Source organism: Neovison vison, chromosome 1 (genome assembly GCF_020171115.1).
Source record: "Neovison vison isolate M4711 chromosome 1, ASM_NN_V1, whole genome shotgun sequence".
NCBI classification, from domain to species: Eukaryota; Metazoa; Chordata; class Mammalia; order Carnivora; family Mustelidae; genus Neogale; species Neogale vison.
In genome coordinates, this window is record NC_058091.1 from 252,622,115 (window position 1) to 252,644,122 (window position 22,008).

The window sequence follows — 22,008 nt, forward strand, 5'->3', positions numbered from 1 at the left end:
CCCCCGGGCCTGGGAGCCTGCACAGCCTTGGGGTCTTTATGATTTGCTAGGAGAAAAAAGGGAAACAGTGGCGGAGAAGCAGCCTGGATATCACAACCAGGTTGAGTTCAAGGTCACTGGCTTTTTGTTGATGATGGATTTTCCTCATTTCTTTCAAAATGAGAAAATATATCAGCAGACTGAGATCTTTCCATCAAATGGGGCCCGAGAGTTTATTTGAGGACTTCTACATGATCATACCACCCGACAGGTTGTTTGGAGGAGGGCAAGTCATGATGGAGTAGAAAAACATTGCCAGGGGCTTTAGCATCAGACACACCTGGTTAGAAGTCCAGGCTCTGACCATTCCCGGGCTGTTGCCCCCTGGGAAAGCAGTGTGCTCCCTACCAGTGACAGGAGTATTAAGCCTACCCTTGTACTGATATTTGAAGAAGAGGAGATCCTGGTCAAGTGCCTGGTGTGTAGCAGCTGCTAGTTAGTGTGGGCCGTTGCTGACTGCATGTTTATAAGGACATGCAAAAAAGGAGTGGGATTTCTAGGAAATGCAAAGAACCCACCCTGACCCAGAATTCTGAGTTTGAAAGGCAGCTCAGCTCAGTCAATTAAGATGTTTTCACTTGATTCAAAAACATTTCGAAGAGACTACATTTCTAACAACAGGAAATGAACAATTTAATAATCAAATGATTTCAGGAACTACTGGGTTCCTCCTCTCTGTTTCCATGCAGCTTAAGGAATTGGCAGGTGGTGCTGGAGGACACGGGACTCTAATTTGAGATGCCTCAAATTGGTCCACAGGGCACCTGGGCTTTAGGTCCAGCTTCATCCCTAACTTGTGGCTCTGGCAAGTCTCTCTCCTGGACCAGATGATCGTCTGGGCCTCCTTCCCAGTGGTTCTGTTGGAGCAATTCTGCAACAATTGAACTGCCAACCACCCAACTGTGTCCTCAAATCCTTCTTCTGTCTTGGTTCTGTGACTTAGTTCTTTCCTCTCCTCCATCTGCTACCATACTCCCTCCTCTCCTACTGCTCCCTCTTCCCTCCCCACCCCAGTTTTGCAGCCTCCTGTTGTTCCTTTCCTTTTTTCAGTAAGTGTTTTCTCTAGGACCCTGACTTTAGCCTGTGCCTCTTTTTCCTCTCTAAAGTTTCCCTAGGAGGACTCATCCTTTAATGATACCTAGACATCTATGGGCTCTCAGACCCCTATATTCATTTATCCAACAAGTTTCAGTTACGCATCTACTATGTACTAGGCAGTGTGTTAGGTACTGGGGTTTTAAGAGTGAACAAGACAGACAAAGTCCTGCCCCCATGCAGATTACATTTTGGAGTATGTGAACTCAGTGAGTGAGTGTGTGTGTGTGTGTGTGTGTGTGTGTGTGTGTAGGGAAATAGGCAATAAATGAGTCAAGAAGTACACTTGCCTTCCTCTTGAACACCTCCCTCTGGATATCCCATGGCACCATTCAAAGTCAACATGCCATCTGTCTATCACAACATCATCTCCTTCTTTGGACTCTTCTGCTTCTAAGCATCCATTCAAGGAACTTTGATTACCACCCCTCCCCACCCCGCAATATGCAAAGTACATCTACTCAGTGAGGGCTGAGTCTTCTGGATACTTATATCCCTGTCGCTCGAGGTGCCCCCCCTTGTAGCCTGCTGGGATTTAGTAGCTTCTTGGGTCCACCCCAGAGTCCTGCTGCCCACTCCCAGCATGGCTCTCTTAGCTCTCAAGTAATTTCTTGTTCATCTTGTTGAGGCTTCCTTAACCAATTTCTCAATGCCCAATGTCCTCCTCCCCTATCCCCTTCAACAGATGACTTCGCTCCCACTTCATGTGGTGCATTGGAAGGCTGGTGGGCTCTGGGTCAGGCATACCTGACTCTGATCCTGAATCTGCTACTTTTTAGCTCTGTGATGGTGAGTAATTGTCTTAACCTCCCTCCCTCATGCAATGAGGAATACAATACCCCTTTGAAAGGTTGAAATAGTGTATACTATGCCTTTGGCACATGGTGGGGGGGGGCTTGGTAAATGGTGACTGTTATCAAAATGATTGATCCCAGGTGGTATGAGCTCCTGCAACCTTCCTTCCTAGTTTCTGAAGATGAGGTCCCCCTCCTTCCTCCTGAAGTTAATCTATCTGCCTGAGCTGCAGATCTTCTCTCCTTCAGGCTTTCATGTTCCCTCTTCTTCACATCCTCAGTCTCTTCTCTATGGGTCTCTTTATCCCTTTGCTTCTCCAGCTTCTGCTCTGAACCACTTTTCCCTTCCTCTCTGCCCTCTACCTTTGTGATGAAGGGGTCTCCACTTGGTTTCTCCACTCCTTCACCTCCGGGTCAGCCCTGCAGCTCTGTGAGAGCAGAGATCCACTGCCTGTTCACTGCCACCAAAATTGCCCTCATCAGAGCCACCAGAGGCCTCCCAGATGCTCCTCCTGGAGCGTTTTCCCATCCCTCTGTAGCATCAGATGTTGATGATGACCTCTATTCTTTCCCCATCCCTCTATTTTTCAGCCCTCTTCTTGGATCTCCTGAATTCTATGACAGAGCACTCCTGTGGTCTTCAAGCCTCCTTCTCAGACAAGTCTTCTCTCTCTTTCCTTTAAAATGTAGATGTTCCCCAAGTTATCTCTCTCCCTCTTCCTTCTCCTGCTGTGCCTCCTTCCCCCACTGTTTCCCTTGGGAATATCACCTAACCCTATTGATTTGTGCCCTTCTTTATTCACAGACACTCTTCTCCACCACTTGCACTTTTAAATCTCTGCTGGATATTGTCACAAGGATAATCTCAGATTCAATCTGTCCAAAGATCAATCTCACCCTTATTTCCCTTATTCAACCATTTTTTCTTCTAGTGTGCCTTGTTCCAGTTGCCTCAGCTGAAAACTCTGGAGTCAGTGATTTCTTTATTCACTCACTCACTCACTCATCTGAGTGAGTCTCTGAGCATCTACTCTGCCAGGTGCTGTTCTGGAGGCTGGGCTGTGGTAGGGAAAATGGGAGTCATGGTTGCTCTCACAGTATTCAGTGAGCTGGGGAGGTAGACACTGGACAAAAAACTACACAAGGAATTGGTGAATTAAAACTGGGATGGAGTGCTGAGAAAAAAGTCTGGAGGCCTTCTGCATCTGTACCCTCTTCTGCTACGGCTACTGCTATGGCTTCTGCTACGGCTTCTGCTACGGCTACTTCAGGGCCTCGAGGTTCTGGATTGGTGCATAATCTCTACGTCTGTACCTCCCTCAGCTCTCATCCGTCCTCCACATGGCTGTCCAATTAGTCTTCCTGACGGGCAGATCTGCTCATCAAACACACCCTGCAGTGGTTTGCCACGGCCTTGTTAAACTGACCACAGTCCTTGTGCTGACCTTCAAGTCCTGCACAGTCTAGCACCTGCCTGCTTTGCTGTTCCTTTCCCATCCCTTGCATGTGACTCTGCTTCAGCTATACCTGAACACATATTCTATTTGAAAACCACTGGGCATTTGTTCCTGCTGTTTTTACAGCCTGGGAGCCTCTTAACCTCCTCTCTGCCAGTTCAAATCCTAGCTTCACTACTTACTAAGCGACCTTGAGCAAGTTGTTTAATCTTTTCTCATCTGTAAAATGGAGACGATAATACCCAAGGCATGTTGTGAGCATTAAATGAGATAAACAAATAAAGTGCTCTGCTGAGTGCTTGGCACACAGTAGGTGCACAGTACATATTAGCTGTCATCATCATCATCGTCATCATCACTGTTAAAGCAGCAACAGCAATATTAATTTTCAAAGCTCCCTCTCAAACATTACTCCCTCTGTAAAACATCCCAGATCTCCTGGGTGAGATGTGCTGGTGTCTTCCTTTTCTGAGACCCACGGTACTTTCTAGAGCAGCCTGGCCTGCCTGCAGCTCATGCACTCTCTCCAGCTATGTCTTTCCCTTCTGTCTTTCCCTTCCTGATCACTCTGAGTTCCTTTCAGGGCAGGGCTTATATCTTGTTCATTTCCCTTATCCCAGAGTCCATAACGTCTCCTGGCTCATGGTAGAGCCTCATGACATATTTGCTGTGTTGAATTTAATGTGTGCCAGCGAGTATGTGAGTATATGCATTCAGAGTGTGATCCTGCGTGTCTAGCTCTGAACTTCGGCATCGTGTGAGTCTGCGTGAGCGTGTGTGCAGGCGTGTGTGTAGATATTTTGCCATATGCCTGTAGGAGTGCTGAGGTCGGGCAGGTTGCATGCTGTTGAGGATTTGGGCCAGACCGCCAGGAGGCGCTCCTCAGCGGTTCTGCGGGAAACCTTGGTCTATTCCTGCGCGGGAAGGGTGGTGGTGGTGGTGGTGATGGTTGTGGGGTGGTGGTGGTTGTGATGCTGGGCTGGGGGAGGGGAGACAAAGAGGGGAAGAGAGAGGGGTGCTGCTGCAGCACGTTTCTCTGCCATTAGCGCATCCAGAACCTAGGATACATCTTCAGCTTTCCCTCCCCGACTTCCTCCAGCCTGTCCCAACCTGAAGGCAGCGGAGGTACCTCCTTCAGGCTTGGCCTTCTGAGCCCCAAGCGGTTTCGGGACTGGGCCCCGCCATCCGACAAGCAGATTCGGGCACCTGCAGTGTTTGTCCTTGTAGCTGTTTTTCTGTTCTTATGGCTCAAGTCCAGGCTATATTCACCGCAACTCAGCCCAACACTCATTTCCTTTTCACAGGGGACCCTAACGCTAATGGCGGTGGCACAGACAGGGGATGTCCCTTTATCCCCCACCCCACCCCCACTCTACGCCCTGGAAAGGAGAAGCCCTGGGGGAGGGGAAGGAGCAGTGGGGGATGGGAGGGGGTAGGGAATCGGCTTCCTCAGAAAAGCAGAAGTGGCGGGGGCTTCTTGGTTCCCCCGCAGTAAAGGATAGGAGTCCAGGCACCCCTCTCCCGGTCTCCTGGGGAGACCAGCACAGCCAGCAGCTCTGCCCTGGAGCTCGCGGTTGGCCACTGAGAGCGCCCCTCCCCCAACACACAAAGCTCCAACCCCAAGACCCAGCCTGGTATCAAACTTTGATGGGGTAGGGGGCAGAGTGGGGCCCGCGAGGGCCTCAGATGGGACGGTAACTAATGACCCCGGGCAGAGAACGTGCGCTAGCCAGACCTCGGCTCCTCCTCCTCCGAGGACAAATGGTCCCCTTGGTCCCTCACCTCCAATCGACGTTTGAGGCTTTCCTCCCCTCCACCTTCGGCTGCCCTCCCCCTTGCCGGCGCCCTCTGACTCACTCGGGGAGCCGGAACCCCTTCGGGGGAGGCTCCCTCCTCCCGAGCGAAGAGGGCTCTGGAGGGTTCCAGGTTAAGCACAGCCTGAAGTAGCTTAGATCGACGTACCCCCACCCTCAACCCCATGAACTCGAAGTTGTTCTCTAGGTTCAGACTTGAGTCTCCCGCCGCCCTCGAGGCGGTCCTGGCTCCCCGCGAGCCAGGCTGTTTCGGGCTTCTGCCGGGAGGTCTCCGGGTCGGGGCCCACTCCTCCTTCCCAGTTTGCTCCGGCTTCACTCCCATTCCTCTGCCTGCTCGCTTTCACCCTCGCGGGGAGCTGTCCTTTCAGCACCACGGCGAGCGCGCCCAGGAGGGTCTCAAATGCTGCCGTGCAGCCGCCCTTTCCGGCTCCCGGCCAGTCTTGGGGAGCTGTCCCCTCGAAAGCCGTACTCCCCAGCCTCCCAGGCTGCCCTGCAGCCTCACAGCTGCAGAGCCGGGACAGCAGGGACCCTGTTGCCCACAGCCCGGCTCCGCCCTCCCGGCCCGTGGTCAGCACCGACCTGGCGGTCCACGAAACCGTCTGAGCCACTGCAGGGCTCCGGGCGTACTCAGCGAGGCAGTTCTTCTGCTATTCCAGCTCCCGCCGCCGCCTCGTGCAACTCCACCAGGCGAGCTGGGGCCGCGGCTCCTGCCGCGGGCGGCTGCCGGAGGCGCCCTCCAATCACACCCCTCAGCCAGGCCCTGACGTGCTACCGCTCCCCTTCCAGATGGGAAATTCAAATCTCTCTCTCTCTCTCTCTCTCTCTCCCTCTCGCTCTCCCTCTTTCCTCTGCCTCTCCCTCTTCTTCCCTCTTCTTTTCTTCTCCCCCCTACCTCCTCCCTTTCTCTTCTCTCTTCCTCCTCCCCCTTCCCCTCTCCCTTTCCCATTCTTCCTTCTTAGCCCATCTCTTTTCTCTCTCCAGTCCCCTTCCCCCTCCACCTTTCGCTGTCCCCGCCCCCCCAAGACATCCCTCTGCCACTACCCCCCCCACACCCCCTGCAGCCACCTGTCCTGGCCAGAGCTCTTAAGACCACAAGCTTCTTGATCAATGCGCTGAGGGGAGGATGGAGGGTTCTTTAAAGCAAAGCTCAAAGATCACCTGCTCAGTAAAGCCCTCCTGATTTGGAGAAAGAATTCGTCACTCTCTTCTCAGGACTTTTGTCACCCCTAAACACACTCCTGTTTCAGAGGCTTTTCTTCCTCTATTTGCTTGTCTTTGCCTGTGAGCTCCTGTAGGACAGGTCCACCCTCAGAACATCTTTACAGCCCCTTAGCACCATGTCCTGGCACAGGAGTACTCAAGAAACACTGATGGATCATGTGGGTAAAGCCCCAAAAGGGGATAAGGAATCCTTCATGTGGACCCAGAGGAAGAAGGCTGCTGCAGAATTCAGTGTAAAATTCACTTGCCAATGCCTTGTAGATCTGATATCCTGTGAAGAATTAGGAATCCTTTGGCCAACTTTATTCTAGAAGCCTATGTTTTTCTTTTGTATGGCCAGGTAAGAAAAGGGTCCTCCAAGAGGCAGGGCAACATCTATCCCCACCCCCCAGGACCTTCCTCCTCCTTTCACATTCATTTCTCACTTTATTACTGTCTCCTAATGAACCTCTCTATTCTGCCTGCCATCTTTTGGCTCTAAAACACTTCCTTTAATCCAGACCAATGTGTAAGAAAATGGCTTAGGAAAGGAGGGGCCTTTGAAAGATTTGCAGGAGTTTATGCATCAGTCAAGGTTATGTCAGAGTGAAGATGACTTCTTCTTCTGTAAGGGGATGGCTTCCTTCCAGGAGGGAGCTGCAAGAGCTGCAGAGGGACAGGATTGGGAGAGGAAGGAGGTATGATTTTGTTCCAAAAGGAGGGGACTGTTCCTTTGCACAAGTTCACAGCAGAGACCTCAAAGTGAGGGACCTCCACAGGTCAGAGGCCATTGGTAGAACCACCCTCCTTGCCTGTCCTCTTCTATGGCTCATCTCTGTTCTCCCCTTACAGGCTATGGGGCTTGGTATAGGGGAGACCCTTTATTTGTGGCTGAGTTCTGTTTAACACTGTGTTGGGCCATGAGCATGCTTATTTTTAATTTTTCTTCCCTTTCCTGAGGCAGACACTCATGGAGGAGGGGCAGAGGGGAGGCTGTTTGATTAGAGTGACTTAGACTTGCCACTAATGCCTGAGGGGAGATCTGGGCAGGGAGATCTGACATCATGCCATTTCAAGACTCACAGTCCTCCTCCTCTCTCTCCTTCTCCCTCCTTTCTCCCTGTTCTTCTAGAACAGAAGCTCAGTGAATGGGACCTGGCTGGCAGCACTCTAGTTACAATTGGGGTTTTTCCACAATGGGCATTATCTTTAACATGAACATCAACCAAGCTGGGCTAAAAATCCAGCCATCTTTCAGAAAAATACTGAGCTCAGTTCTGGATAACGTACTTTAAGATGGATTTGATAAGCTTGTGTATGTTTAGAAGAAAAGGGTGGTTTGACGGTGGGTGTCTGAAAATCAGGTCAAATGAGGGAGAGTTGAAGGATTTGAAGATGTTTCATCTGGAGGAGAAGATGCTGAAGGGGCAGGCCTTGCTCAGTTTGTAATTCCAGCACTTAGCATGATGCCTGAAAGAGCTGGTGCTAAGGAAATGCTTGTTGGATGAATGAATGACTGCTGCAAGGAAAGAGGAGTACTCTTGTTTTTACCAGCCCTGAAGATAGAATTGGAGCAACAGGGGAAAGGTAAAGGGAGGCAGACAGAAACTCTATGAGAAAGAATCTTCTCTCAATTGGAGTTGTCCAGCCATAGAATGGACTGCCTCATATTAGGTAGTGAGTTCCCCATCCCCTGGAAAAATGACAGCTGGGTGGCAGGTGACAGCTAATGCCCCCTTTGAACTCAACCTTCTGTGAGTCTATAAAAAATTGTATGAGCTGACATGAATCATGTCTAGCTGCAGAAAATCTTACTGGTGAATAAAAGGACAACTCTGTCAAGCCTTGTTGACTTCATCCTGTTGAATGATTAGGGGTAAATCAGGGCACTGTAGCCACTGATGCTTTCCTTTGAAGAAAGATGGTAGAGACCTGAGTACTTGCTCCCTGTTCACTCTTGCCAGCCTAGACATGGTTCCTAAATAATGTCCATGTAGAAAAGTCACTAAATATTTTAGCCATTTCCTAGTGATTATAACACTACTAATCATAGCAACCATTAGGCCCCCATTATGTCTAAGGTGCTTAGTTTGGTGCTTTGCATAAATTACATTCTCTCCTTTAGTTCACACAAACCTGTTTCCAAGATGGGGAAGTCGAACCCCTGGGAGATACAGTGAGTCTTTGGCATAGCCAGAATTCCAGCCCAGGCCTGCCTGATGCTGAGCTCTGGGGTCCTTTCACCCCCCTGGGCTGCTTCTCTTCTGACACATCCCACAGCCTATGAAAATGTAACTTTTGCTCTGCAGATTTTTTTTTTCCTACGTTGACATTTATCATCTTCCCTGTTCTCCAGATTCTAAAAAAAAAAAAAAAAACAAAACCAAAAGCCTGCCTTGAATTCACACCCAGATTGGGGTCCTCATGTCATGTGGGTTGTCAGCATCTCCTTCATCTCCTGCATCTCTAATCCAGTGGCTGTGAGTCCCCCCTCCCCTAGCCAGCCTGCTCTGTAGACAGCTTGTAAGAGTCACCTGGTAAAATATAGATGTGGCTCTGCTAAAGATGTCTTACCCTGGCTCGGGCTGAATCTCCACTTTTATTTATAAGCTCTGTGGTCTGGGACCGGGGGCCAGATTTGAACAGATTTTTAAAATTATATGTACATGCCTTGAATGTTCACTAGGAAACCAATCAAGAGAGCTAATGTCAATACTTTGTGTGAGGATCGAGGAACAGTGTGTGAAGAATGACAACTGTCAGAGCCCATAAATGTGGTGATCAGTGAGAATGGCGTTTGTCCAAAGGTCAGACCATTTCTGCGCTGCAGTTGCCTTGGTCCAGAGGGCACTGTGGATGCAATGCGGGATGTGAAGAAGAGCCTGCTGGCTGGGCTGACCTCAGCTGGGAGTGACGCTGGGGGACGCAGGGACGCCTCAGAATGCTCCTGACACGGACTCCACAACCTGCCATTCTACCTTGAGCCTGGAGGGGCAGAGTTGGTCTTGGTTTGAAGTGGTGGCCTGTGTGCCAGAGGCAGAAACAGAACTGTGGGGGTGGTGCACAGGAAAGGGCTTCTGGCTACCTTGCTCATCGGATGAGTGCCTCCCTTCTTGTCACTGATAATGGCTAGGGTGCCATGGTCAGGATGTGAGTCTGTCTCCTTCACCATGAGTGGCAGTGTGACGGTAAACCCATCGGTGTGCAGTGGGGCGTGTGCATGTGTGCCCACCGGGGCAGGGCCATGCAGGGGGCAGTCGGGTCCACGTGGAGGGACGCAGGTGCTCATTGGGCAGGTGTAAGTCTGTTGCCGTGTGATTCTCAGCATGCGGGATGTCTCCCTCCCGATGCAGAGCATCCCTGACATGGGTGTATCACCAGGTGTAAAGCCAATCAGGCTGTCCGTATGGTGGAATGTGTTACTGGCATGGTATGGTGGGTTGGGTGTCTGGCATAGTTATCGCCGGCAGCTGGGCATCTTGTGCAGGGTACAAGCACGCAGAGTGGCATTAACTATGGCAGCTGCCAAGGCTCGAGTCATGTCACCATTTCTGTGCAATGGTGTATGTCTAAGTGTCACTGTCAATGAGAGATGACAGAGGGGATAGGGTATTACCATCAGTATGACATGGGGCCATCATTGGCGCCAAGGGTGCAGGTGTGTGTCACAGTGGACTGGCACATGTGTCACTGTCATTGCTGGGACAGAAGGGATGTATGTGTGTGTGCAGCCAGGAGTGTCATCACCACTGCACAGGCATAAATGTGTCACTGAGTGTGACTGATCCCTCCTTTTCCATTTTTTCCCTCCTACTAGAAAGGCCCTTGGCAACCCAACCTGCTAGCTCAGCCCCACCTGGGAAGCTGTATAAACTTTGGGATTCTCTGTTATCCACTTTTGTTTCCCAGAAAGAGAGTTCCCGGCTCCCCATCTGAACCCTGACTCACTGGTGTGGCACAGAGTGTGTGTGTGGGAATCCCTTTAGGAGCCCCTCTCTATCCCAGAGCCCTGCCCCCAACTTGGAGCCCCTCCCCAGCCCAGCATCCTCCTGCCAGCTCTGCAGAGGTCCTCTGCCACCCTTCATCCCATCCCCACCCTCCCAGATCCAGGCACTCATTAGCATGTCAAAGCAGTCCTCTTGCAGCCCACGCGGTGTACCCTGGGATATCCCCACACAGTTAGCTCCCTCTCATCTTGAGATTTCCTGAAACCTTACATTTTCATGTCTGCCACACCAGTCTGTGGTTCCCCTACCATCCGGCACCAGGGAGGATGCTTTGGGGATAAATCATTCCTCTTTTGCCTAGTTCTTTTTCTAACTCTCTGCTGGGACTTCTGCCTCCCCTCCTCTAAGCCCTTCTGTTGCTCTAGGATGTGGTTGGATCACCCTTTCCATCAGGAATTCTTCCTGATGATCCTAGATGCTTATGTCAACCCAGATCCAGACAGTGCCTCCCATCAAGCCTCCTCATCTGAGTCCTAGCCCTGGACTTGCTCAGGGACAATAGGGGGAGCATCAGAGTTTGCCCCATGCTCAGGAAGTCCCCCTTCCAGAATGTCCCTCCATCCTTGTGACACTTGGTCCCTTTTCCCCTTCCGCATGTGAAGCCCATGCTCAGAAAGATAGTTTTTATATCTTAGAATCCTTTTCTTAGGCACATGAAAACAGAATAACAGAGTGCCAGAATACTAGAATCATAAGCAAAGACCTTTCTAGGATAACATTTAGAAACACAGGCTCTAGAATGACAAGCTCTCTAAACACTGTATAGCCAAGAGTGGCCTACTCTTGCTCAGAGCCTCTAGGGTGGGAGATTTGTTAAAAAAGATTTTGGGGGCCTCTTCCCATGTGAATTGAACCGAAATCTTTGAGATGGGATCCCAGGGCTTTGCATCAGTAAAGCCCCCAGGTGATTAGGATACACTTGCTAGTTGAAAAACCCTTTGGGCCACTGAAATCTGAGACTCATGTGATTCTGGGCCGTGGTCTTATAGAAAAAAAAATACTGAATCATGAAATCATAGAATATTTTAGGATTCACAGAAGCTTAGATTCAAATAATTACACACATTCACTCACAACTCTAGGATTTTAAATTCCATGAATCTTAACACCTAGAAATCAGGGAGTTGGAAGTGACCCTGGAGTGTGATTTTGTTCTGTTCTAGGAGGAACTTTTCCTTTTCAGCCTCATCACTCCTTTTGGAATGCAAGGCTTTTTCCCCTGTCCCTTGCAGGGCTGCCTCCACGGTGTCGCCTACATTTGTGAAGATAAATGTTCTTTCCATCTTGGTGCAAAGGCAGCTGGCAGAACCCCTGCATTTATGGAGCAAGTGAGTTGGAAATGACTTCTGCTTTCCATTTAGGACCAGCACACCCTGGCCCACAAAACAGATCTTGCTCTTTGATAAAATGAATCGGAGGGGACATTATTACTGTTTCATATTTGAGGAACGTGGACAAGACAACAGAGGTTAATAAGCTCATGGAGCTTCTGGTCAAGGAAATGAAAGAGAGAGAGAGAACGCCGAAAGATAGCAGAAAGCTATTTGGAGATTGATGGGCGTGTGTGTGTGTGTGTGTGTGTGTGTGTGTGTGTGTGTCTCGGGGAGTGGAGTGAAGGGAGGAAATGAAACATGCATAAGAAATCAGCAATGGAAGGTACCTTTCCATGCATCTACCCCAGCGTTCCTAATTTATAAGCGGGAAACAGAGACCTAGAAAAAGGAGAGTACTTTTTTTAATGCCACACAGCTGGTTAAGGAAACTCCTAACTCTGAGGCAAGTATTCCTTCTTAGTCACAACTCAGAAAACAGCTCCACACTTCTTACAACATGTGCGCGTGCCAAGCATTGTTGTAGGGATGTTAGGGACGTCAGCCCTTCCAGCTGCACCACGGCCCCGCACAGCAGGTATTTTTTGCTCATTCATTCATTCATCAAATATGTGTGGAGAGCCCACGCCACGCACTCTCCCAGGCAGACAAAGATGTATAGGACGTTTCAGAGTTTCTCTTCCCCTCGTCAGTCCACAGCGCGGGATGCATCTACTCCATAGAGGGATATCGTGCAGACCGTTCACATACTCAAGAGCCTTTCAGATTGGAGCCTCCGATGGGAAGCGCTCAGAAGCAGACGCAGGAGAGACATGGCCGTAAACAGTTGACGACAATACAACACGCTAAGTGCTGTCTTAGGGAACAGGCAGCTCTGGGGAGCAGAATGAAATACACAGCTTGCAAGGCAGATGGGATTGGAAGCCCAAAGCAGGGAAAGGACAAGGTGGCTGCCTCCTGGGTGGGGGTGGTGGGCAAGTCATCTCAGGCTCCAGCCACACAGAGATGGGGTTCAAGCTCAGCAGCCCTCTGCCCTGCCCCACCCCCTAAGCCAGATGGTGTGACTTTTCTTTGAGACTCAGTTTTCTCCTCTGTGAAAGTGGGAGGATGATCCCGCCCTCCCAGGGCTCACATAAAGACACGGATTATGAAACATCAGCTGAGCCTCAGCAAGCATTGATTCTCTTCCCCTCTGGAACCTTAGTAAGGTGGGGTTTACCTCTGGCGTTTGGGGCAGTGGGACCATTAGACAAAACCTCCCTTTTCTGATCTTGGTCAGAGAACTCTGCCTCACGATTTCCTTGAGTTTAAGTTGCAATGAGAAAGAACAGAATTTGAAGCTTAGAGGAAAATCGGGGAGATGTTTCTTCTACCTCTTCACCCCTTCTCTGAGATTCTTCCCCTCTTGTGCGGCACACCAGGGACTAGGATAAGGTATTCCCAAATAGGAACCACCTGAAGGAAGTCCAGAGGGGGCTTTGACTTCAGGCCTAAGAACAGGAGGAATTTTCCACCCACAGATCTGAAAACAGCAGCTCTGTGCCACTCAACCTCCAGTTGTTTTTTTTCTGGCAGGAAAACAAAATAAAACCAAACCACCTTTTATTTGGCAAACAAACAAAGAGTTGGAGAGGTCTTGGGCAGATGCAGCCAGGGAAAAGAGGAAAGGTATGAAAAGGAAGAAATTTTCATTCACCGAGCTTCTAACCGCGCTAGGTGATTCATAACCTTTATCTGATTTAATCCCCACACCCATGCCTCCATTACCTGAAATGTCATCACCTCCACTTCATATTCGTATAGGGATATTCAGACTCAGAGAGGTTAGGCACCTTGTTTGGGGTAACACGGCGGAGAAGTAGGGGCATCAGCGTTTGAACTTGGTGTGTCTCCACAGCTGGCCGAGTTTCCGGAGGGTGATTAAATGGGTTTCTGGAAGCTGAGCCTAGGTCTGCAGTTTCCAGGCTACTGATCCCAGAGTTTAGATGACCCTGCTAGGACACCTATATGGGGACCTTGCCACAGGCTGGTCCTTAATGGGACTGAGTGTTCCAGGTCTGAAGTTGATCAAAAGTGATGGGGATCTAGCTCAGGACCCCTAAATTACACTGTGTGGATTTATATAAGAAATCTCCTTCTGTGTCAGCCCTTTGCTCACTTCTCAGTTCAGTGCCATGTAGCTGGTAACACGGGCCGTATAACCACTGCTCCTGCCTCTGCTCCTGCCTTCTGATGGAATTTCTAGTTGGCTTGCAGATCTGGAGGAGAATCATAGCTGTCAAAACAGGGGTCTGACTGTATCATTCCCATGCTTCAAACACATGATGGTCACAGCTTATCTTGCTACCTAACACCCACTCCTCCCTCATGTGGCATCAGCTTTGGAAGAGCCAAGGTGTGTATTTCATTTGAACCCGTGGGTGGATCACATGACCTGGACCAAGACAGTCAGCACAGATGGTCCCCCAAATCCCCCAGATCAGTTCAGCGATAGGTGCAGGACCAGAGTCAGATCAGTCAGAGCCAGAGAGACTCAATTCTGGGACTTTGTTTGAGCTAAGGGAAATGGACTCTCCTTGAGAGACCTGAAGTTCTCAGGAGCCACCACGTGGAGCCTCAGGATGGGGACCAGCCTAGAGCCAGCAGAGTCCAGAAAAGGAGGGTGGGGAACTTTAGCCAGGTGGCATGGTTTACACCCCGGATCAGGCCGTCCCTGCCACTCTCCTAGGTCTAGTCATTTTTATGAGCTGATAACTACCTTTTCCTCTTTGTTCTTTTTAAAAGCTACCTTGCTTTTTTCTTTACATGCAACCAGAAGGATCTTAACTATTTTTGATGAAAAAATTCTTCGATGTCTTCCTGTTGCCTTCAGGAGAAAGTTCAGGTCCTTTAAATTGGCTTTTAAGGTCATCTATGATCTGACCCTGACCTATGTCTCTAGCCACCTGTGTTCCACATCGCTCCTGGACATGCTGCCACCTGGTGTTTCTGAACTTTTACCCACGCTGTTTGCTCCTGGAGGAATGGCCTTGTCTGCTCTCCTTTTACCAAATGTAGTTAGCCTCTACTACATTTGGTAACCATGACCATCATGGTTCAGCAAAAGCATAAAGAAATCCCTCCTGGGACACAGGATTGGAACATAAGTTTCCTGTGTGTTCCCACGTGGCCCTTTACCTTGTAGCACCAAGAAAACTCAGCGTGACACTTAAGGTTGGTTTCCTTGTCTGCCTTCTTCCCTAGGTTATGGACTCTTTGAGGATGGAGACTCCTTGAGTACGAGGTGTACATTTATTCAGAAAATACGTAGTGAGCATCTACTACATGCCAGAGACCTCTCTAGGTGCTGGGGATACAGCAGTGAAAAAAATACACAAATTTCCATCTCTTTTCTGGCAGGGGGAGCAGATGCTGATTGAAGAAATCACATGGGATATGGGTCATTTCAGAGGGTGGTAGGCCTGTGACATAATGAGACAAGGGGATGCATGCTTCCTGTCTGTGGTCCTGGAGCCTCAAGGAGGGTCAGACTCAAAAGAGGTCCTCAGGAACTGACCATTTAATGAATGAATAAGAAACATCCCCAGACACCGCTGGTGGCCCTCAGCTTTCCTTTATGACTCTACCAGTAACTCCACACTCAATCAGAACCTCTTTGATAGTCATTTATTCCCTGTTTGCTGTCTGCACCCCCTCTTGGGGTGTAGTTATATAAATGACATTTTTTTAAATGTGTGCAACACTCACCTTTCCTGATGGGAGTTGAATAAGAGCCACATTCTCTTTGACTTCATGGTGCGGCTCCATCCTTGCCTTGGTCCAGCCTCGGGAAGCTCTATGCTCCTCTGCCTCACTTTGATCAAGCCTCCCACTGGCCTTCATCTTTCCAGTCCTCACTCGTCTGTCTCCTCCACAGGCCTGTTGCCAGCCCTTTGATCATCTCTGTGACTCTCTTCTGAGCTTTATCTGGCTCCATTAAGATGATGAAGCTTCCTCCTGCTTGTGTCACTCCCATGCTCAAAAGCTTTTGATGACTCACTATTGCCTACAGCATCAAGTCCAGACCTGCGAGGGCTTCCCTTGATCTGACTTCCGCCTCCCTGGCAGCCTGTTTACCACGACTGCTCTCCTACATGGTGCTCATTGCTACAGAGCACTCAGCACCTCTGATGTTCATTTTATTCCTCTATTAATTTACACATCCTTGGTTTTTTCCACGCACTGGATCGTAAGCTGTTTGAGGGCAAAGATCATGTCCTGCTCATTCCCAAGTCTTCAGCATCAAACTCAAAGCCTTGCCCACTGTGAACGCTCCATGAACCTTGCAGGAGGTAAAATCTGTGTGTCTGGCATGGCTCCACCTCCTGGAGGTTGAAATGGCTTGCCCTGCCCCATCAGTCTTGCGGTCCCCCTCTCCGGGGCAGACTTAGTCCCCTATTGGGCTATAGGCCACAGTAGTATTTCAGGCATCCTTGTTTAAATCTTGTACTTGTCCCTCCCAACCCTTGCATTCTTAGTCCATACACATAGCCCCATGATTTCCTTCTGTGTTTTGGCCTCAACACTGTGGCATTTTGTCATTGGGACGTTTTTGGTGTCCTTTGCTGTGTTGACATACATTTTTGGCCTGTTTGCTCTCTCTTTGGAGCCCCTGTCCTTCCCTACTCTTAAGGCTTTATGGTCTGGGTGGACCTCACTTCACATCCCGCTTCCACAGGTGAGCATTAGATCTATGACAGCCAATTGGAACAGTATTAGCTGTGGCCACAGGGCTTGACTCAGGGATGATAAGCAACACAGCCAAGCCAATGAGAGCCAGCCCTGGGATTTTAGCTAGAACCAGTGGGAAAGAGGCTTTCTATTTCTATAAGGATTTGCAGAGCTGGCAGAATGTGGGCCTGAGCAGCTGGGCTGTGTTGCCATCACCCAGGGACCGCCTGCCAGAGGGTGATGCCAACACAGAGAAGAACAGAGCCAAGGGGAGGAGAGGAGACAAATTTCTGATGACAGCGTGTGTGAGTGCCCAGTTTCTAATGTGCCTTTAAGCGTCATCTTCTCCTGTACTTTTCCGTTGTGTGATCAATAAAGGTTGCCTTTCTACTTAAGTTGTTTTGAATGAGGTTTCTGTCTCTGCCACCTCAGAGAAACCTCCTGGAATCTCTGTGTCCCTTCCTGCAGAAAACTTCTCATCAAGCAGGACCTGACTCCAGAAGGATCCTTCATTGAACATTCTCACGTTCCAAGAAGGAGCCGATCCTCCTGGTCCCGGTTCTCTGTCTCAAAGCTGCCTCCTCATTGCACAGCACAGTCCCACAGTGGTGCTGATTTAAGGGGGACAGAGGGCTCACACTGTGGGTCCCTACTCAAAACTTTGCCCAAGTTCAAATTTCATATCCACAGATCCCAGTTCATGTATCCATAGTCCCATAAAAATGCATGCTTTTTTTTTTTTTTTTGCCAGCAGCTCTGCAGTTTCACCCTTGAGTGGCATCAGCATTCTTGGGCGGGTGCCATCCATTTCTGGCAATTTGTCTGCATCTTGTTTGTCAATTGGAGTTGGAACATTTGCCGGCCAGAGCAGTGCCTTTGGCGCCTCTACTTCCAAAAGTCAGTTTGGGAGCAGGAATTGCCCTGAGGTCCTCCTCAATCACGGTGGAGGCTGAGGCCGAGGTTCTCAGATGTTCCGGATATCTTTTTTTTTTCCCTCATCTTGGAGCTCTCTCCCAGAGCTGTGATCATCAAGCATCTCGACGGTCCTTTATCTGACTGGCTTTCCATGTGATGGATTTGAGGGATCTCTAATCCTGGGCCCTAGAGTCCACCTCAAGGTAACTTTTCAGGGTGTCTTGGGACTGCATCCTTTCAAGGCCTCACAGCTCCAGGTAGGCTTTCTGATTCTGTCGTCACTTTTTAAACATTTCCCAAAAGATTCCTCTCTCTTTGCAATGGCCTCTCCTTAGCTTGTTGTTTTGTTTTGTTTCTCACTCCTCTGGTTAGACTCTGTTGGGCTGAGGTTGGAGAGAGGAGGTTCTGTGCTATTGTGGGATGCCACCATCTCAACATGGAAATTTCAGGGTCACTATGGTAGGAAGGGATTGTTGGAGTGTCACAGAGGTCCCCACAGCCCTAGCTGGGAGGTGATCTTGCTGGCTTGCCTCTGTTTGCTCCTCCAGATCCACTCCCCCTACCATATCTGTGCCCCGGAGGCTGGCCTGTGTGGACCACTCAGCAGGTTCCCTTTGTCCTCTGGTTGGCTTCTGGTTGGGTTCTATCAATGGGAGGTCCTGGCAGCGTTTGGAGGCAGGAGGACAACAGGATCAGAATGTCTCTCGGCTGAAGGCCACTGCTCCTGGCAGTGGTCCATCCTGCATAGGTCCCCTCTGCCGGCTGGCAACCACTCCCTCCTTGTCCTTCAGGCCTATAGGTAGTGATGGTTCCGCACTAAGGCTGGCCCTGGAGAACTATACCATAGCTTGTGAAATCTGCCTGTTCTGCCCACCCCTTCATGAAGTTCTGCCCAAATGGCCCACATGGAATATTCCATGTTTCCAGCCAGGAGTCACACTGATCTTGACACTTCTGCTCACCATTCACTGGCCAGATCTAGTGCCTCGGGCCAGCTGATGACAAGGGGCTGGGGAGTGCGGAGCTGCTTGTGCTCAGGGAGAGAGTTAGGATAGGTGTGGGCGTGCCCTGGCCATCTCCCTGTCTGGCAGACAGCTCCCATTCATGGGCATGGAGCCCTCTGGGGACCCGCGAAGTTCTTCCCCATGGCATACTGCTCTTCAGAACTCTCCCGGGGCATGGCAGAAGGCAAGGAGCTCCTGCACCGGCTTGGCTGGGTTTTCATTGTGTGACTTTGGGCAAGCCAACCTCCCTCTCTGAGCCTATGTTTCCTCATTTGCAAAAGGATATTGCACTTCTGTGGCAGGCACCCTGCAGGGCTTAGATGGTGCGGACAGGCCCTGGCACACAGGAGGCTTACAGGAAATGGCAGCTAGAATGAACCATTATGCCATGCCTTGGACAGATCAGCATTCATACACTCATTTAACACGGTTCCCTGAGCACCAGCTCTGGGCCAGGCATGTCTCGGTGCTGGAAGACAGAGTGGACAAGACAGGAGGTCCCTGCCTCGTGCCGTGTTTCTGGTGGGAATGGACAGGCAACAAACAAATTGAGAGATCATTTAGTGGCAAGTGCTCTGAAGAAATAAAACTGGGGGATGTGAGAAAGAAAGATGGGGTAGGGTATCTGGGAAAGCCTCGTGGAGATGACATTTGAGCTTGACCTGAAAGAGTGGAAGAGGACTGTGGGAAGAGCTGGGGCAGAAGGTTTGGCCCCAAGGACTCTCCCCAAAGCTGGATGAGAACTTGGCCCATTCCTGGGACAGAACGGAGCCCAGGATGGGGGAGTGTGGGAAGTGATGAGGGAGTGGTAATGGTAGTACCTGAGAACAGAGAGGTGGCTGTCTAGGTCCTGTCTGACAAGGGGAGGGGGCTGGATGTTATTGAACTGGAATGGGGGTCATTCATCAGGAGGTTTTAAGGAGCAGGTGCACCCTGCCACAAGTGAGTCTCTGGTTGAATTCTCCTGTCTCCAGTCCCAAGTCCTCTTCCTCTGACCTCATTTGCCTAAACAACTTCTTTTCTTTTTTCTTTTCTTTTCTTCTCCTGTCTTTTCTCTCTTTTTCCCCCCTTGCTTTTCTTCCTTTTTTTTTGTTTTTGTTTTTGTTTTTGTTTTTTCCTTTTAAGTAGGCTCCACACTGGAGCCCAACATGGAGCCTGAACTCACCACCTTGAGATCATAACCTGAGCTGAGATCAAGAGTGGGACACTTAAATGAGCCACCCAGGCTCCCCAGCAATTTCTTTTAAAAATTACTGTTTTTGGAGAACTAAGGGCCTCTTTCAAAGACCCAGGCATGTTCTTCCATCGTTTTTAGGGAAACCGGGGCCCACTGCCCCAGGGGTCCCACCCTGATCCACCCGAGGGGACCACAGCCGCCCCCTCCCACCCTGACAACCTGTTGTGCTCCTGGCGCCTTGGGCTCTGCGCATGCGCTGTCTTCTTTCCCGGGCTCCATCTCCCCCAGGCTGCTGTTAGCATCTCGGTTCTGTAGATGAGGAAACTGAGGACCCAGCATCTCCCACTCCCTGCTCACCTCAGGACGTGGCTCCCTCCTCCCGCAGCAGCCCACACGGCACCCTGTAAATAACTGCATGTTCCCAACACCTCTCCTCCTTCTCCTTGGAAACCTGCTTTCTCTTTGGACTCCGGCTGCAGGGCTGTGAGATTCCCCGCTTGGCTCAGTGAGGAGCCTGGCGGCAACGTTCCTCTGAAGGCCTGGGCGGGCAGGCGCCTTCGTTCACTAGCTGGGTGACCTTTGGTAGGTCACTTCACCAACCTGAGCCTCATTTTCCTCCCCGGAAGTGCAGGGAGATAGTAGCTCACTTCCGTGATGGAGATTCCATGAGGACTTGTACACAGGTGCCTGGCTGAGTGTGAAGCGCTCTCAGTGCCTAATGAAAATGATTCCTCTTTTCTTCCTTCTCTTGTTCTCCTTTCCCTCTTTTCCTTCCCTAATCTATTCTGCTTCCTAAATGTTTTGAGGGGAGGTTGGGGTCCACACACTGGGTTGTCTGCAGGGTCAGGCAGGTGACAGAGAGGTGTCGCTGCTGGATCTTTGGTAAGGGCATGGGGAAGAAGCCAGGTTTCAGAGAAGACCTTCACAGAGCCTGTAAACTGGGGGAGGCCGGTCCCAGGGAGGATGTGGCCTGGGTTGTCCAGGGGTCTCTGATGCCTCCTCCTAAGAGCTCCCCCAGATTGCAGGACCCACTTACTTAGATATCCTGTTGAACCTGACTTTCATATTTACATTTCATTTCACAAAAGGAAGGGAGAAGTCAAATGCCTTTCCCTGGCTTTTGGTAGATCTTCTGGAAGGAATGGGAAAGGGCTTTACCTGTGGGGTGAGGTGAATCAATGTGACCCCTGATGTCCAGAGCCTGTGGAATGATGATAGTAACAGGAGCTCATTTCACTGAGCTACTTTGTGCTATGTGCTTTCTATATATCAGCTTGTTTAAACTGCCCAACAACTTTATGAGGTGAGGAATTAGTATTATGCCCATTTCACAGATGAGGAAAGAGTTAGAGAGAGGACAAGGAATCTTGTCAAGGTCACTCAGCTAGAAGGTGCCATTGAGGATTTGTCTGGGCTGGGGTCTGCACTTGCCTCTCTGATCTTCTGGGACTAGGAGGTCAGAATGGGAATGGGGCTCACTCCTCGGCTGGGTGTAGGCTAAGGAGACTCTAAGTGATCATTCAGCACTCTCAGTGTGTCACCAACTGATGTGGCATGGCCACCCTGGGTCCCTATGTACTTGCCATGGTGGACATGCATTATCTTAGCTTGCCCTATAGCCTCTCTTCTGTACAGCAGCTTCATATTCCTTTGGCAATCTACCCTTCCCTTATTCTCTGGCCATGTGGTTTGGATGGAGTTTCCAATCCTCTTTTGTTCAGACTCTAGGAATTGGTGCAAAACCCAGACCCAAGATGAGGGTATGGACATGTGACTTGAGATGGTCCAGTAAGACTCAGCCTGGAAATTGTTCTGGAAATTTTAGAAAAATTCTTCTTCTGTTGGAGTTACTGCGCTAAGAAGGTGTGAGCCTGAAGCTGCAAGGTCACAGTGTGAAAGGAATCTGTATAAGGGGGAAGCCAAGCCAGACAGAAACAGAACTGATAGACGCTGATTCCTGAGGATATTGCCTGACTCCTGGATCAAGCTCTTCCTGAAATCCACAATCTGCCCTTGAACTTTTTAGTTATACTAATTAATACAACCCTCTTTTGCCCTTAAGGCATTTTGATTGCTTTTCCTATCATCTGCTTCTAAAATAGGGTTGGCTGGCATCGAGCTAACTACTCCATGTATGTTATTACATTTAATCCAATGAGGTAGCTGATATAGTGCCCACTAGGCAGATGAGGGAACTGCGGTTCTGAAAGACTTCTCTTGGTTAAGGTGTGACAGCTAGTACATGACAGAGCGAGGATTAGACCCCAGGCACTTTGACTTTAGACTACAGCTGAATCACTCTGCTGTATGGTAGGAGGGTGGTTTTATTCCCTTCCCCCTCCCCAGTACCTCTTGTATATCTTTTCTCCAGGCCATATGCAACTCCACCCCCTGCTTCTGCTCTCATCCCTTTTAATCCCCCTTCCTCGGAAACCTTCCCTGGCTATACCCTCAGGCTAAGCTCT

At 50.0% G+C, this 22,008-nt stretch overlaps 1 protein-coding gene across 2 annotated transcripts in view; it reads right to left on the reverse strand.

The window, feature by feature from the left end:
- CPLX2 (complexin 2) overlaps positions 1–22,008 on the reverse strand; it is an 81,770-nt gene that overhangs the window by 6,821 nt on the left and 52,941 nt on the right. The window contains exon 1 of one of the 2 annotated variants that reach the window (XM_044229232.1): positions 5,779–5,914. The exons of the other annotated variant lie outside the window; for it this stretch is intronic. The gene's annotated coding sequence lies outside the window, so the exon portion shown is untranslated. Of the gene's footprint in view, positions 1–5,778; positions 5,915–22,008 lie in introns of those variants that run through there. 2 annotated transcript variants of the gene reach the window in all.